Source organism: Gopherus evgoodei, chromosome 1 (assembly GCF_007399415.2).
Source record: "Gopherus evgoodei ecotype Sinaloan lineage chromosome 1, rGopEvg1_v1.p, whole genome shotgun sequence".
NCBI classification, from domain to species: Eukaryota; Metazoa; Chordata; order Testudines; family Testudinidae; genus Gopherus; species Gopherus evgoodei.
In genome coordinates, this window is record NC_044322.1 from 202,894,893 (window position 1) to 202,908,918 (window position 14,026).

The 14,026-nt window shown below is 43.5% G+C and overlaps 1 protein-coding gene across 3 annotated transcripts in view; it reads left to right on the forward strand.

Moving 5' to 3' along the window:
- The window catches only part of LOC115661032, a 49,837-nt gene that overhangs the window by 13,076 nt on the left and 22,735 nt on the right, over window positions 1–14,026 (forward strand). The gene's annotated exons all lie outside the window — the stretch shown is intronic.

A 14,026-nucleotide genomic window follows, 5' to 3' on the forward strand; every position in this document is an offset into this window, starting at 1 on the left:
GGAAGCAAAGCCTGGCAGTGCCAGCTTTGGTACAGCTGCTGGGGAATTAAAAAGGCTTAGACTGTATCCACACAGCATAACCTGAGGGGTGAATTTATACTGATATAGTTATACTACTATCCCCTCCTGTGTGGACACACTTAGTGCATGTCTACACTGGAGTCAAGGGTGTGAATGGCAGCTTGTGTAGACGTATCTGCATTAGTGGCACTATAGCTAGCTCACTGAAAACAGAAGCGAGGAGGCTGTGGGGCAGGCTTCAGCATGGGCTACATTAGCGAGTACATATCCTGGGAGGCAGGCAGGCTTGTGGAGCCCATGCTGAAGACTGTACCACGGCATCTTCCCTTTTGTTTTTAGTGAGCTAGCTAGAGTACAGCTAGCACAGGGACAATTATACGAGCTGCCATTAACATCCCTGGCTGCAATGTAGATGTTCCTTATTCTACTACAAGATGGGTATTTTCTAGCTCAGGAAATAACGGTGGCTGTCAGTCTTTCCAGATGACTATGCCCCTTTCAGGAGTCTGATTTGTCTTGTGTACCCCCACGTTTCACTTTACTGAAAAACTATGTGCTTACAAAATCAGACATAAACATACAAAAATGTCAGAGCACACTATTACTGCAAAATTGCTTCCTTTCTCATATTTACCATATAATTCTAAACTAAATCAATTGTAATATAAATATTGTACTTACATTTCAGTGTAGAGTATATAGAGCAGTATAAACAAGTCATCGTCTATATGAAAATTGAGTTGGTACTGACTTCGCTAGTGCTTTTTATGCAGCCTGTTGTAAGACTAGGAAAATATCTAGATGAGTTGATGTATCTCCTGGAAGACCTCTGCGTACCCCCAGGGATACATGTACCTCTGGTTGAGAACCACTGGGTTAGATGTTTAAGAGCCACTGGCTTATGTTGCTTGTGAAGGGTTTTAAATTAAACTGAATAAAAATATCCACACATGGGGTTCTATCTGAATAACTAATTTGGTATAAATGGTAAAACTCTCCCATGTAGACAAGGCCTTAGATGAATACACGTGACTCAGAATTGAGAGGTGGTGATGCAACAAGAACATTATGTGGCGTGTCCTCATGTCAGAGACTGGATTGTCAAGGAAAGTGCTAAAAGGTTCTTCAGTACAATAACACCCAAAAAGCTAATTTTCCAGTAATTTTTGCAGGCTGCCTTTAAATATTATGATGCAGCTTCAGTGCAGTACATAGCTATATGAGGATGAACCTGACATCATATTGATAAAGAATCGAATGTATTTCAATAATTTTGCTAAGACTGTAGATGCACATGATGTGTGTGAGTTTCTTACCCTCACCCAGCCATTTTGGGGGTTGTGCAGCCACTGGTAACAAGAGGCAAGGGGATACAGAATAGTTAAAAGCACCATAAAAGACTTTTACAACAAATGCAAAAATCACCCCCTTGTGTACTTTGAAGAGTATTTTCTGAACACACCTTACTGTACATTTCATCCTGATTGTTAATTAAACTTTAACATCGCCTAATCAGATTTCCCTGTTACCAAATTCAAAGGGCAAAAGCAGGTGGTTCTCTCAACCATCACATGGAGTGGAGGGAGTAACCTCTTCCTGGGAATTGCCTACACGGTTTCTGGTGCGGTGATAGTGTTGGCAGGTTTTATCATAACTGCAATTCACTTAAAACTCAGAAAAAAGAAAACGTACTTTCAGAGATAACCCAAATTACATAGCTTTCTGAATAAACATAAAGGTGCACCTTTGAGCAAGGGATGTGGGGAGAATGGACCTTTCACACTGTCCTCCTAGCGGTGGAGACATGTCAGTCATGGTATGGATTTGAAAAGTGTTATGAGCAGGGTGATGCTTTTTCATAACCCGAAACATATACAATCTGATCAGCTTGGGTTGGTTTATGGTCTTATTAGCATATGAATTACATAGAAGTAAATTTTCCCCTAGTGACTACCCATCAAGGTCTGAGATGAGCATCAGAAAGAGAAATCTTAATAATTTTAGAACTACAAACTAGATGGTATTGAACACAATTACTGGGCCAAACCTCAAGGTCCTTATTCAGTTTTTACTAAGTCCTTACTCAGGCAGAACTCCTGTTGTCTTCACTGAGAGCTTTCCACGAGTAACAACTGATGCCCTTAGGCACTTAGGCATCGGCTATTCTCACTGAAATCAGTGGGACTATTCATGTGCTTGAAGTTACATGCAAGCTGAAGGGTCAAATTTTAAAGGTATTTAGGTGCTTAACTCACATTGATTTCAGTGGGAGTTAGGTGCCTTTAAAAATCTGGTCCTAAGAGCTTTACTGCATCAGTGGCTGAGTAAAGACCTTGAGATTTGTTTCCCTGAGAGCATACCCTGGATATTAGGGGTGGGAGAGTCTCTCACTTAAGTGAATGGGGTTGGGTAGAGTTCAATCCTCATTGAATGCATTTAAACCTTCTTTGCTGCTGTTTAGCTGAAGACCGTTTTCTGCAAGGCTGGAGTAAGAGGACAGCAGTGCGGTGATTTACATTTTACAGGTTAACCTTGTGATAGAAAAGCTAAAGTTTAGACTGTGAAGAAAAGAAGAAATAAGACTAAAACGTAAACATGACCATTTAAATGTCAGCATTAACTATTTCACTGCTGATCACTTCAGCAGAAACAGTTAGCTAACATGATTAGGCCACAATCCCAAATTGTCTCCTACTCTACCCCTGTGCCAAAAGCTCCAGCTGTCTCTCCTAGACCGTCGTCAAGACCTCCAACTTCTTACCAGACAACTTCTATGGCATTGTCAATAGAAAAGCAGACAATTTGAAAATATGGGGCAGGATAAACTCAATTTAATGTAATCTACAAATAAATACTGAGACTGCTTAATTGTATCATTTTCATGGTTAGTTAACTTATAAACCTCAGTTTTTTAAAATGTAAATAGAATTTCCAGTCTGTCGCAGAATCTAGGGAACTTTGCTGCATAATTTAGATCAAGTTTGCTGTGGAGTACATGATGATTATGGGGGTGGGGTGGGGGATTCATTGTGAAAGTGCATATGAAATTAAAACTAATATTCCTTTACTTAAAATGAGTTTCTGTGCTCACTATTTTATACTGATTTATAAATGCCCCAAAATTAAAAAAAAAAAAAAAAAGAAATTAACATTGATCTTCAGAGCCCTTTACATACATTAACTAATCCTCCCAGCACCTTGTGAAATAGCCGTTAGCCTTATTGTAGAAATGGGGAAGTTGAGGCAAAGAGAGATTTAGGGTACAATTTTTGAGAGCATCTAAGTCGCATTTTCAAAAGTGATTTAGGCATTTAGGAGCTTACGGATGGGTCAACGCTTAAAACGCTGTAGTGGCGCAGCTGCACCAGTGCAGATGAGCCATTGTAGATGGTCAGGGAAGATGCTTCTATGCCAACAGGAGATCGTCTCCTTTCAGGGCATGTCTACATTATGAAATTAGGTCGATTTGATAGAAGTCGATCTTTAGCAACCGATTTTATACAGTCGATTGTGCATGTGCCCACTAAGCACAGTAGGTCAGCGGAGTGCGTCTTCAATACTGTGGCTAGCATCGACTCACGAAGTGGTGCACTGTGGGTAGCTATCCCACAGTCTCTTCTGCCCATTGGAATTCTGGGTTAAGTTCCCAATGCCTGATGGGGCAAAAGCATTGTCACATGTGGTTTTGGGTACATGTCGTCAGTCTCCTCTCCCTCCTTGGAAACAACGGCAAACAATCATTTCACACCGTTTTTCCTGGGTTATCCATCAGATGCCATAGCACAGCAAGCATGGAGCCCCCTCAGCTGTACACTACTTTTGTGAGCATTGCAAGCACCTTGGCATTATCCTGCAGTATGTTTAGAGCCTAGCTAGGAGCCGCCAGCACGAGGACGTGGACATGTGATGAGGACATGGACACAGACGTTCCTGAAAGCATGGGATGTGGCAATTGGGACATCATGGCAGCAGTGGGGCATGTTGAAACAGTGGAATGCCGATTCTGGGCCCAGCAAACAAGCACAGACTGGTGGGACCGCATAGTGTTGCAGGTATGGGATGATTCCCAGTGGCTGCGAAACTTTCACATGCATAAGGCCACTTTCGTGGAACTTTGTGAGTTGCTTTCCCCCGCCCTGAAGCGCAGGAATACCAAGATGAGACCTGCCCTGACAGTTGAGAAGTGAGTGGCTATAGCCCTGTGGAAGCTTGCAACGCCTAGCTGCTACTGGTCAATTGGGATTCAATTCAGAGTGGGCAAATCTGCCATGGAGGCTGCTGTGATCCAAGTAGCCAGGGCAATCAATACCCTTCTGTTAAAAAGGGTAGTGACTCTGGGAAATGTGGAGGGCATAGTGGATGGCTTTGCTGCAATGTGGTTCCCTAACTGTGGTGGGGCAATAGATAGAACGCATATCCCTATCTTGGCACCGGACCACCTTGCCAACCAGTACATAAACCGCAAGGGGTACTTCTCAGTGGATCACAAGGGACTTTTCACCAACATCAACGTGGGATGGCCAGGAAAGGTGCATGATGCTCGCATCTTTTGGAACTCTGGGCTGTTCGGAAAGCTGCAAGCAGGGACTTTCTTTCCAGTCCGCAAAATTGCCATTGGGGATGTTGAAATGCCAGTAGTTATCCTTGGGAACCCAGCCTACCCCTTTCTCCCATGGCTCATGAATCCATACGCAGGCAGCCTGGACAGCGCTAAGGAGCAGTTCAACTATAGCCTGAGCAAGTGCAGAATGGTGATAGAATGTGCTTTTGGGCGTTTAAAAGGGCATTGGCGCAGTTTGCTGAGTAGGTTAGAGCTCGGCGAAAACAATATTCCCATTGTTATTGCTGCTTGCTGTGTGCTCCATAATATCTATGGGAGTAAGCGGGAGACCTTTATGATGGGGTGGGAGGTTGAGGAAGATCGCCTGGTGGCCAGTTTTGAACACCCAGATAATAGGGCAATTAGAAGAGCACACCGAGGCATGCTGTGCATCAGAGAGGCTTTTAAAAACAGTTTCATGACTGGCCAGGCTACGGTGTGACTGTTGTGTGTGTTTGTCCTTGATGCAAAGCTGCCCTCTTTGGTGACTGTACTTCCTTGTAAGTCAGTCCCCCTCCCCCGTTGGACCACAGCTTGCACAGGAAATAAAGTCTCTATTGTTCTGAATCCATGCATTCTTTATTTATTAAAAAAAAAACTTGAGATCACTGGCAACGCTGACGAAAAGGAAGCTCATGTGTACAAAGGGTTTGTTAACAGGGTGGGATGGGGGAGGTGGGAAGGACAAGGCCACATTGCTTATTGTAGCCACACTACAAATCAAAGCTGTTTGAATGATAACCTTCTGTTGCTTGGGCCATCCTCTGGAGTTAAGTGGCAGGGTGCCCGGAGCCTACCCCCCACCCCTGCGTTCTTGGGTGTCTGGGTGAGGCAGATATGGAACTTGGCGAGGAGAGTAGGCAGTTATACAATGGATGCAGTGGCGGTCTGTGCTCTTGTTGGCTTGCCTGCAATTCCACCAGATGCCTGATCATGTCCGTTTTCATCCCCATTAGCCTCAGCATCTCCTCCTATGTGTTCTGATCACACTCACTATATCCTTTCCTGGCCTCTGCCACTGAAGGCCTCCATGCATTCAGCTGTGCCCTATGAGTGTGGCAGGATTGCACGAGCTTGGAAAACGTCATTGTGAATGCGCTTTTTTTGCCTTCTAATCTGCAATAACTTCAGGAACGGAGATGATACAGGGAGCATAGAAACATTTGCAGCTGCAGTAGGAGAAAAGGGAGAGTTCACTTTACAGAAGATACATTTCTAAGAATAAAAGGGAGACTCTTTCACAGTGAATCAAGCAATTCACAGCAGACAGCACATGTGTTTTAGGTACAAAGTCGCATGTTGCCTTTTATATTGAGCGCCCGCCAGTATGGTGACACAGCACACACGGCTAGGCAACAGAATTTGGTTTGCAGACAGCCATGGTAAGTCAAAGGCTTCTTCCACGTTCATAACATGTGGAAATGGTTTCAAACTGCAGCACCCTCCTTTCACATAGTAACCAATGCTGGTTGTGTTTGCCATTTAAAAGGAGGTGCTGGGGTTGCTTTTTAAAAGGAAAGGCTAGGGTTTTGGGGTGGATGTGCAGCACACCCCTTCCCCACAGTGTGGCTATTCTCTGGGATGATCCCTTTTAGCTAAGTGCAAACAGCCCAGCATGCCCGGTGTCTAATGTGTTGGGAATCACCAAACAGAGGGGATTACTGTTCCCTTACAAAACTTCCCCTATTTCAAGCAGGTGGCCATGAATGATAACACTCTCCTGAGGCTGACACAGAAAGATAAAGACTGAATGTTGCATAAATGCGACCAAAACCCAGGACCATTCACTGCCATGCTTTATGCTGCAATGATTCCAGACCACTTGCTACTGGCTTGGCGTGGTAAAGTGTCCCACCATGGAGGATGAAATAAGGAGCCCTCCCCAGAAACCTTCTGCAAAATACCTGTCAGAGTATGTCCAGGAGAACTTCATAGAGATATCCTGGAGAATTCCCGCTCCTTCCCCAGATACATTAACAGACTTCTCCAGTAGCTGTACTGGCCGCAAATGCATCCCAATTGTTCAGGGAAAATCAAACATTAAACATAATTGCTTTAAACCTCTGAAGCGTCGTTACAAATGTGCACTCACCAGAGGTGCCTTCCCCACCATCAGGGTCTGGGAACAATTCGCCCTGGGAGGGTATTAGTGAGGAAAAGATCCTGGCTGCTGGGGAGAATGGATTCTCCGCTTGCTTGCTGTGCGTTCTCCTCCTCCTCTTCCTCATCCACAAAATTCTCATCTGTGTTGCGTTAGGCTCCCCCGTTCCAGCTGTCCATGGACAGTGGTGGGATAGTGATAGGGTCCCCCGCTAGAATGGCATGCAGCTGATCATAGAAGCGGCATGCCTGGGGCTCTGACCTGGCACTGCCGTTTGCCTCCTTTGTCTTTTGGTAGGTTTGCCTAAGCTCCTTAAGTTTCACATGGCACTGCTGTGCATCACTGGTGTAGTGTCTCTCCACCATGCCCTGTGAGATTTTGGCATATATATTAGCATTTCTTCTGCTGGATCGGAGTTCTGCCTGCACAGATTCTTTTTCCCATACAGCAGTCAGATCCAGGGTCTCCCGGTCACTCCATGCTGGAGCTTGTTTGCAATTCTGGGACTGTATGGTCACCTGTTCTGCTGAGCTCGCCATGCTGACCAAACAGGAAAAGAAAGTCAAAAATTCCCCGGGGCTTTTCCTGTGTACCTGGCTAGAGCATCAGAGTTGAAAGTGCTGTCCAGAGCAGTCACACTGGAGCATTTTGGGATAGCTCCCAGAGACCAATACAATCGAATTGCACAGTGCTGCATCTACACTACCCTAAATTTGACCCAGGAAGGTCAATTTTTAATGCTACTCCCCTTGTCAGGGAAGAGTACAGCAGTTGATTTTAAGGGCCCTTTAGGTCAGCAGAACATTTTGGGTGTGTAGACAAATTCATTATAAAATTGACCTAACATGGCTAAATTCAACCTAACCTCATAGTGTAGACCAGGCCTCAGCATAGTTAATCCACCTCCATGAGAGGCAGTAGCTACGTTAACATAGTGCTATCTACACCACGGGTTAGGTCAGTATAACTGCATCACTCAGGGGTGTGGATTTTTCACACCTCTGAGTGACATAGTTACACCAGCGTAAGTTTATAGTGCAGACCTGGTTCTTTTCTGCCAGGCAGGATGCACAGTTTCACAGACAGACTTTTGAGCTGAAGTAGTATGTCATTTATTTGCTGCTTCAGTGAGTGATCAGTCCACCGAAATGGCACAGTATAGGGTTAAATGCAAGTGTTTCTCCACATTCATTCAGGTGCTCGCCTTAAATACAATGTTGCAAAGTTATTAATTATATATTGCCATAAACACTTTTTCGGCCTAGCAGTAAGATTAGTTTGCTGACCCAGTTGTTTACCTGATCAGGTTGCTGGCTCAGTTTTTTACCTGGCTGTTCTCTTTCCTTGCCAGACAAGCTGGCATCTTTTCACATATCCCAGCACTTAAAATATACATTCTACATATTACATCCTACATATCCCCTCCTTTTCTTGTTTTACATGCACCCATATTTCCACCCTCTATTAGGTACTTCTCCCTTTCTTCTGATTCAGGGTGTCTTCCGAAAAACACCCTCTGCTTGGTGCATATTAATATTCCTGCAAAATCTGTGGGCTTTGTGGTACAAGATGCCATCTGTGTACTACCATTCTTGTCCAATACTTCCATACAGAATGTCCATTATTACAGTAGCACCACCAACTGTCTTGTTCCTCTATCCAGGGCCGGCTCCAGGCTTTTTGCCACCCCAAGCAATGGAGGAAAAAAAACAGTGATTGGCGGTACTTCGGTGACAGCTCCACCGTGCCACTGTCTTCTTCGGCGGCAGGTCCTTCCCTCTGAGAGGGACCGAAGGACCCGCCACCAAATTGCCACCGAAGAGCCCGACGTGCCATCCCAAGCACCTGCTTGCTGAGCTGGTGCCTGGAGCCGGCCCTGTCTCTGTCATGCCTGAATAAGTCCATGGGGAGAGTCCTTTGATCCAGATGACCATCAGTTCGATGACTATTCCTAGCTCTCTCCTTACATTGTTCTGTGTTAGTGGTTGCGGCATGCCTACATAAGTAATACTAGAAATGGTTTCTGAACTCAATTAACTTTTATGTGGTGGGCCCCCTACCAGCCATCTGGGGAAAACATGACTTGGGCCCGTAAGATGTCAAACAGCTGGGCTAGGCTGCACTTTGTGGCCTCTGTATACACAACCCAAATCCATGCCCTATGTATCTCAAGAATGCCTGCACATCCCTTGCACAGCATGAAAGATTGTTGCCAATTAAAGTGCCATACACGGGCCTGGGGATGTTAGGCCCAGAACACACAATGTCATGCTGAACATTTTGCATTGATATACACATAACCACCCTATCAAGCAAAACATACAGATTATAATTAAGCCTTGCATAAGACATATGATTATCACTGGCTGCAGGATCAGGTGTTGTATTCCAGTTTCCATGTTAGAATGCATTAAGTCATTCCACTAGTTTTTGGCTCCTGCTGTTCTTATGCCTTTTCCCAATTTTGTGACAGTGTTCACATCTTCACCCATACTTCACCTGAGGATATGTGACTTCTTGCTTGTTTCTTGAGCAGTGCCCCATACAACCTCTGCTGACTTCAGCAACGCTCTCCAATGCACTGATAGCGGAATCTCTAATTTTATATTATGAAACAAATCTCCCCCAACCAGGCTATATTTTGAGCGATAACGTGGGGCACAATTTGCCAGTTTTCATTTCCAAATTTTATACTCTTTAATCATAGAATCATAGACTTTAAGGTCAGAAGGGATCATTATGATCATCTAGTCTGACTCCTGCACAACACAGGCCTCAGAATCTCACCCACCCACTCCTGTATGAAACCTGTGTCTGAGCCATTGAAGCCCTCAAATCATGGTTTAAAGGCTTCAAGGTGCAGAGAATCCTCCAGCAAGTGACCCGTGCCGCATCCTGCAGGGGAAGGCGAAAAACCCCCAGGGCCTCTGCCAATCTGCCCTGGAAGAAAATTCCTTCCAGACCCCAAATATGGCAATCAGCTAAACCCTGAGCATGTGGGCAAGACTCACCAGCCAGACACCCAGGAAAGAATTCTCTGTAGTAACTCAGATCCCAACCCATCTAATATCCCATCACAAGCCACTGGGCATTTTTACCACTAATAATCAAAGACCAATTAATTGCCAAAATTAGGCTATCCCATTATACCATCCGCTCCATAAACTTAATCAAGCTTAGTCTTGAAGCCAGATATGTCTTTTGCCCCCACTAATCCCCTTGGAAGGCTGTTCCAGAACTTCACTCCTCTGATGGTTAGAAACCTTCATCTAATTTCAAGTCTAAACTTCCTAGTGTCCAGTTTATATCCATTTGTTCTTGTGTCCACATTGGTACTGAGCTTAAATAATTCCTCTCCCTCCCTGGTATTTATTCCTCTGATATATTTGTAGAGAGCAATCATATCTCCCCTCAGCCTTCTTTTGATTAGGCTAAACAAGCCAAGCTCTTTGAGTCTCCTTTCATAAGACAGGTTTTCCATTCCTTGGATCATCCTAGTAGCCTTTCTCTGTACCTGTTCCAGTTTGAATTCATCCTTCTTAAAAATGGGAGACTAGAATTGCACACAATATTCCAGATGAGGTCTCACCAGTGCCTTGTATAATGGTACTAACACCTCCTTATCTCTTCTGGAAATACCTCGCCTGATGCATCCCAAGACTGCATTAGCTTTTTTCACAGCCATATCACATTGGCGGCTCATAGTCATCCTGTGATCGACCAATACTCCGAGGTCCTTCTCCTCCTCTGTTACTTCCAACTGATGCCTCCCCAGCTTATAACAATAATTCTTGTTATTAATCCCTAAATGCATGACCTTGCACTTTTCACTATTAAATTTCATCCTATTACTATTACTCCAGTTTACAAGGTAATCCAGATCTTCCTGTATAATATCCTGGTCTTTCTCTGTATTGGCAATACCTCCCAGCTTTGAGTCATCCACAAACTTTATTAGCACATTCCCACTTTTTGTGCCAAGGTCAGTAATGAAAAGATTAATGACATGTTGCTGCATTGTGTGCCTTCTGAGACCTTTACACCATTTCTGTGCCCTACCAAGGTGACACCTGACACATTATTAGTATTATTTAGATCAGTGTTTCCCAAACTTGGGATGCCTTTTGTGTAGGGAAAGCCCTGGCAGGCCGGGCCAGTTTGTTTACCTGTCATGTCCGCAGGTTCAGCCAATCGCGGCTCCCACTGGCTGCGGTTCGCTGCTTCAGGCCAATGGGAGCTGCGGGAAGTGGCGGCTAGTAGGTCCCTCGGCCTGTGCCGCTTCCAGCAGCTCCCATTGGCCCGGAGCAGCAATCTGCGGCCAGTGGGAGCCACAATTGGCCGAACCTGCGGACGGGGCAGGAAACCGACCCAGCCCGCCAAGGGCTTTCCCTACACACGCGGTGTCCCAAGTTTGGGAAACACTGGTTTAGATGATACCAGACCTTTCCATTCCCTAAGTGTGTAATATGGTTTTGGGCCCGACAGATGGCAGTGCTTACTCGTGTTCCCACACCAACCTTTTACCAATTGTAATTACCCTGGCTGATAAACCCACCCCTCCTGAATATCCTCGACACATCCAGAGAAATCTGCATTACCAAGCCTTCCTGCCTTGTCCTTTACAGTATTGCCCATTTATTACCTTTCATAGGGTACGTGAGCGACTCATTATGTAAAATACCAATATTAATGATTGGATAGGTATTTATGAAAGTTCCATTCAAGGGACTGAAGGCCAGCACATTGGGTCCATTCACAATTTAAAATTGTAACGTTCCACCACCTGGGATCTATTCAGGAACAAATGTTCACTTTTACAGAATAGAAAGGATTGCATTCTACTGACCAGTGTCCATGTAATAAGCTCCTAATTATACCTTGAACATCGCTTAACAAATTTAATTCAACCATAGCACATTGTCTGGCCCATGTCTCATTAAGCACAGCCTTTTCCCCAATTAGGATTGCAGATTAGATTAAGGAGAGCAATTTTTAAATGTTCCGTGAGGGCTGTGCTGGTTTTTAGGAATTATACCTGCCTTTGGTGCACCTCCCATAGATTGTGTCCTATATTTGAGGCATAACCTAATTTCCTTTGCAGGTTTTCTATATCACCTGCATTTAGTAGTATTGCAACTCCCATACCTATTCTGCCTATCCAGTCCCCCCACACAGACCTTTTCTTTCTCCAAAATACCTTCCTCATCCATAATTTCTCCATTCTTGGGATTGTTTGTAGTGCGTTTGAGCAGTTTGGGTAGGTCTGAGTAATACTTATTATTGCAAGGGCTCCAGATAATCTGTACAACAGCCCAGGATGCATTTGTAGTTCTTTGTGCCTTTCCCAATTTACCTCCCAAGGACCACCCTTCCTATATATGGATCTGGCTTCCTTGCCCACCACCCATGGGGTATTACAATGGTCTGTACAGATATTATATCCTTTTCTGCACAGTGTCACCTTACATTCATGGAGGCCTGTAGTCAACTTGTTTACTAGGAGAACTGATCATGTTTTGAATCGTTTCCTTAAAGATGCTGGCACCACTCAATAAATGGCATAATGCTCCAAAAGAATTCCACTCATAATTCTTGCTTGCAAAGGAAAGTGCTGCACAGCCATCACCAGGACTGCTTAAAACCCGATCTTGTAATGTTAAACTATAGCCAGCACTTGGAAGCATGTGGATCTATATATTTTTATTACACACAGAGAAAGGAGGGACACCTGCCAAAAGCTGAATGCAAGCTTCTAAATTTGCCTTGCCAGAGTTGATGACATCATAGCTGCTTAAAGCAGTGCAGGGCATCTGGTTTCCTTGTCATCAACTGTTTACAGAGCAGGTAAATAACGGAGAACATTATTGTAAATGAAATCTCGTTTCATCTGAATGTTATGGGGATAATAAAATAATTGGAGGGATGAGTAATTGTGGCAGTTGCTGGTAAATGATTCACATCGAGTGACATAATCTAGATTTCTATAACGGAATTTTGGGCTAATGTGGTTGAAGTAAATAGGGTTTTTCTGTATTTTGTTTATGTATCTGTGTATATGTTTTAATGAATGTACTTGTAATTTTGAAGTCCATTATTAATTTAGATTCTGACATATTTACCTTTTAAAGCGACGTAGTTGACCTTTAACACTACATCCAGAAAAATGAAAATCCTACTATTATAAAAATCTTATTTTGAATTGAAATCTAGCTTCTAAATTAGAGTGCAGCATACAAGGGATTTATATTTTAATGTCAAAAACTCATGTACTACTTATATGTTGTTGCCAGCTCCCATCAGGATTGAATTTCATTAATAGGAAATATATATTAACTGAAGCATGAATTACAGGACATTTCAATAGCACTTGGGTTATAGTATTTGCCAAGTCCCTTTCAGGCTTTTTAGTTTCATTGCTAATGCAGATATGTCCAACATCTGTCTGTCTTGGTTAGTTTTTCTCTGTTGCAAACAGACACATTTGCTTAAATCATCAGGGCCAAAAATAAAAGAAGGATGGACTCTTGGATGATTGTGATAGGTCTATGATCTGTAGTAACTGAAATAACTAATTATACACTGTAGCTATTTTATACAAATAGCTCTGTAGCATGGAGATTATTATTAATAATACATATAATGCCCTAAATTGTAATGATGCATTGCAGTGTAAACCACATTTCTTCCCTCTGAAAAATCAAAGTAAAACCACCGTGTTGTCAGCCTAGCAAGAACTGTTTGAACCGCTCTATATTTAACAGGATTTTCAAACAAGTTCCATTACTTGCAATTGGGGCATCAGTGGCATGTTTCCTTTTGAGTCAATATTAACTCCCTACCTTGGCATAGTGTTAGAGACACAGTGCTGTTGGGACCAATTCTGGACCTCCACAGTCATTAAAAATCTCATGGCACATTTTCCAAGACTAGGTGACTGCAGTGTCCTGCACTGTCCTGGCCAAATTCAAATTCAGTTGGATATGTATTTGTCTTCACTCACTGTCCTAAGATGTTGTGTAATGTTACTGTGTGTTGGGAAATAACTGTCTCATTTTGCCTCAGAGGTGGCTGCCTTTGGTGAGTAAAGTGGTTCAGTCTGTAAAAGGTGTTCGGTATGAAAGATATTCTACAAATGTTAGTCATCATAACAATCTGGGTAATTATAATGTTAGATATTGATAGTTCCTTTCCTTCTTGACTCTGTTTCTTGTTAACATGTCATTCTCCCTATGATGCTTTCACAATACACAGTCACTAGCACAAGGATAGTACCAGGGATTCACATTGCTGTTACTTGAGAACTG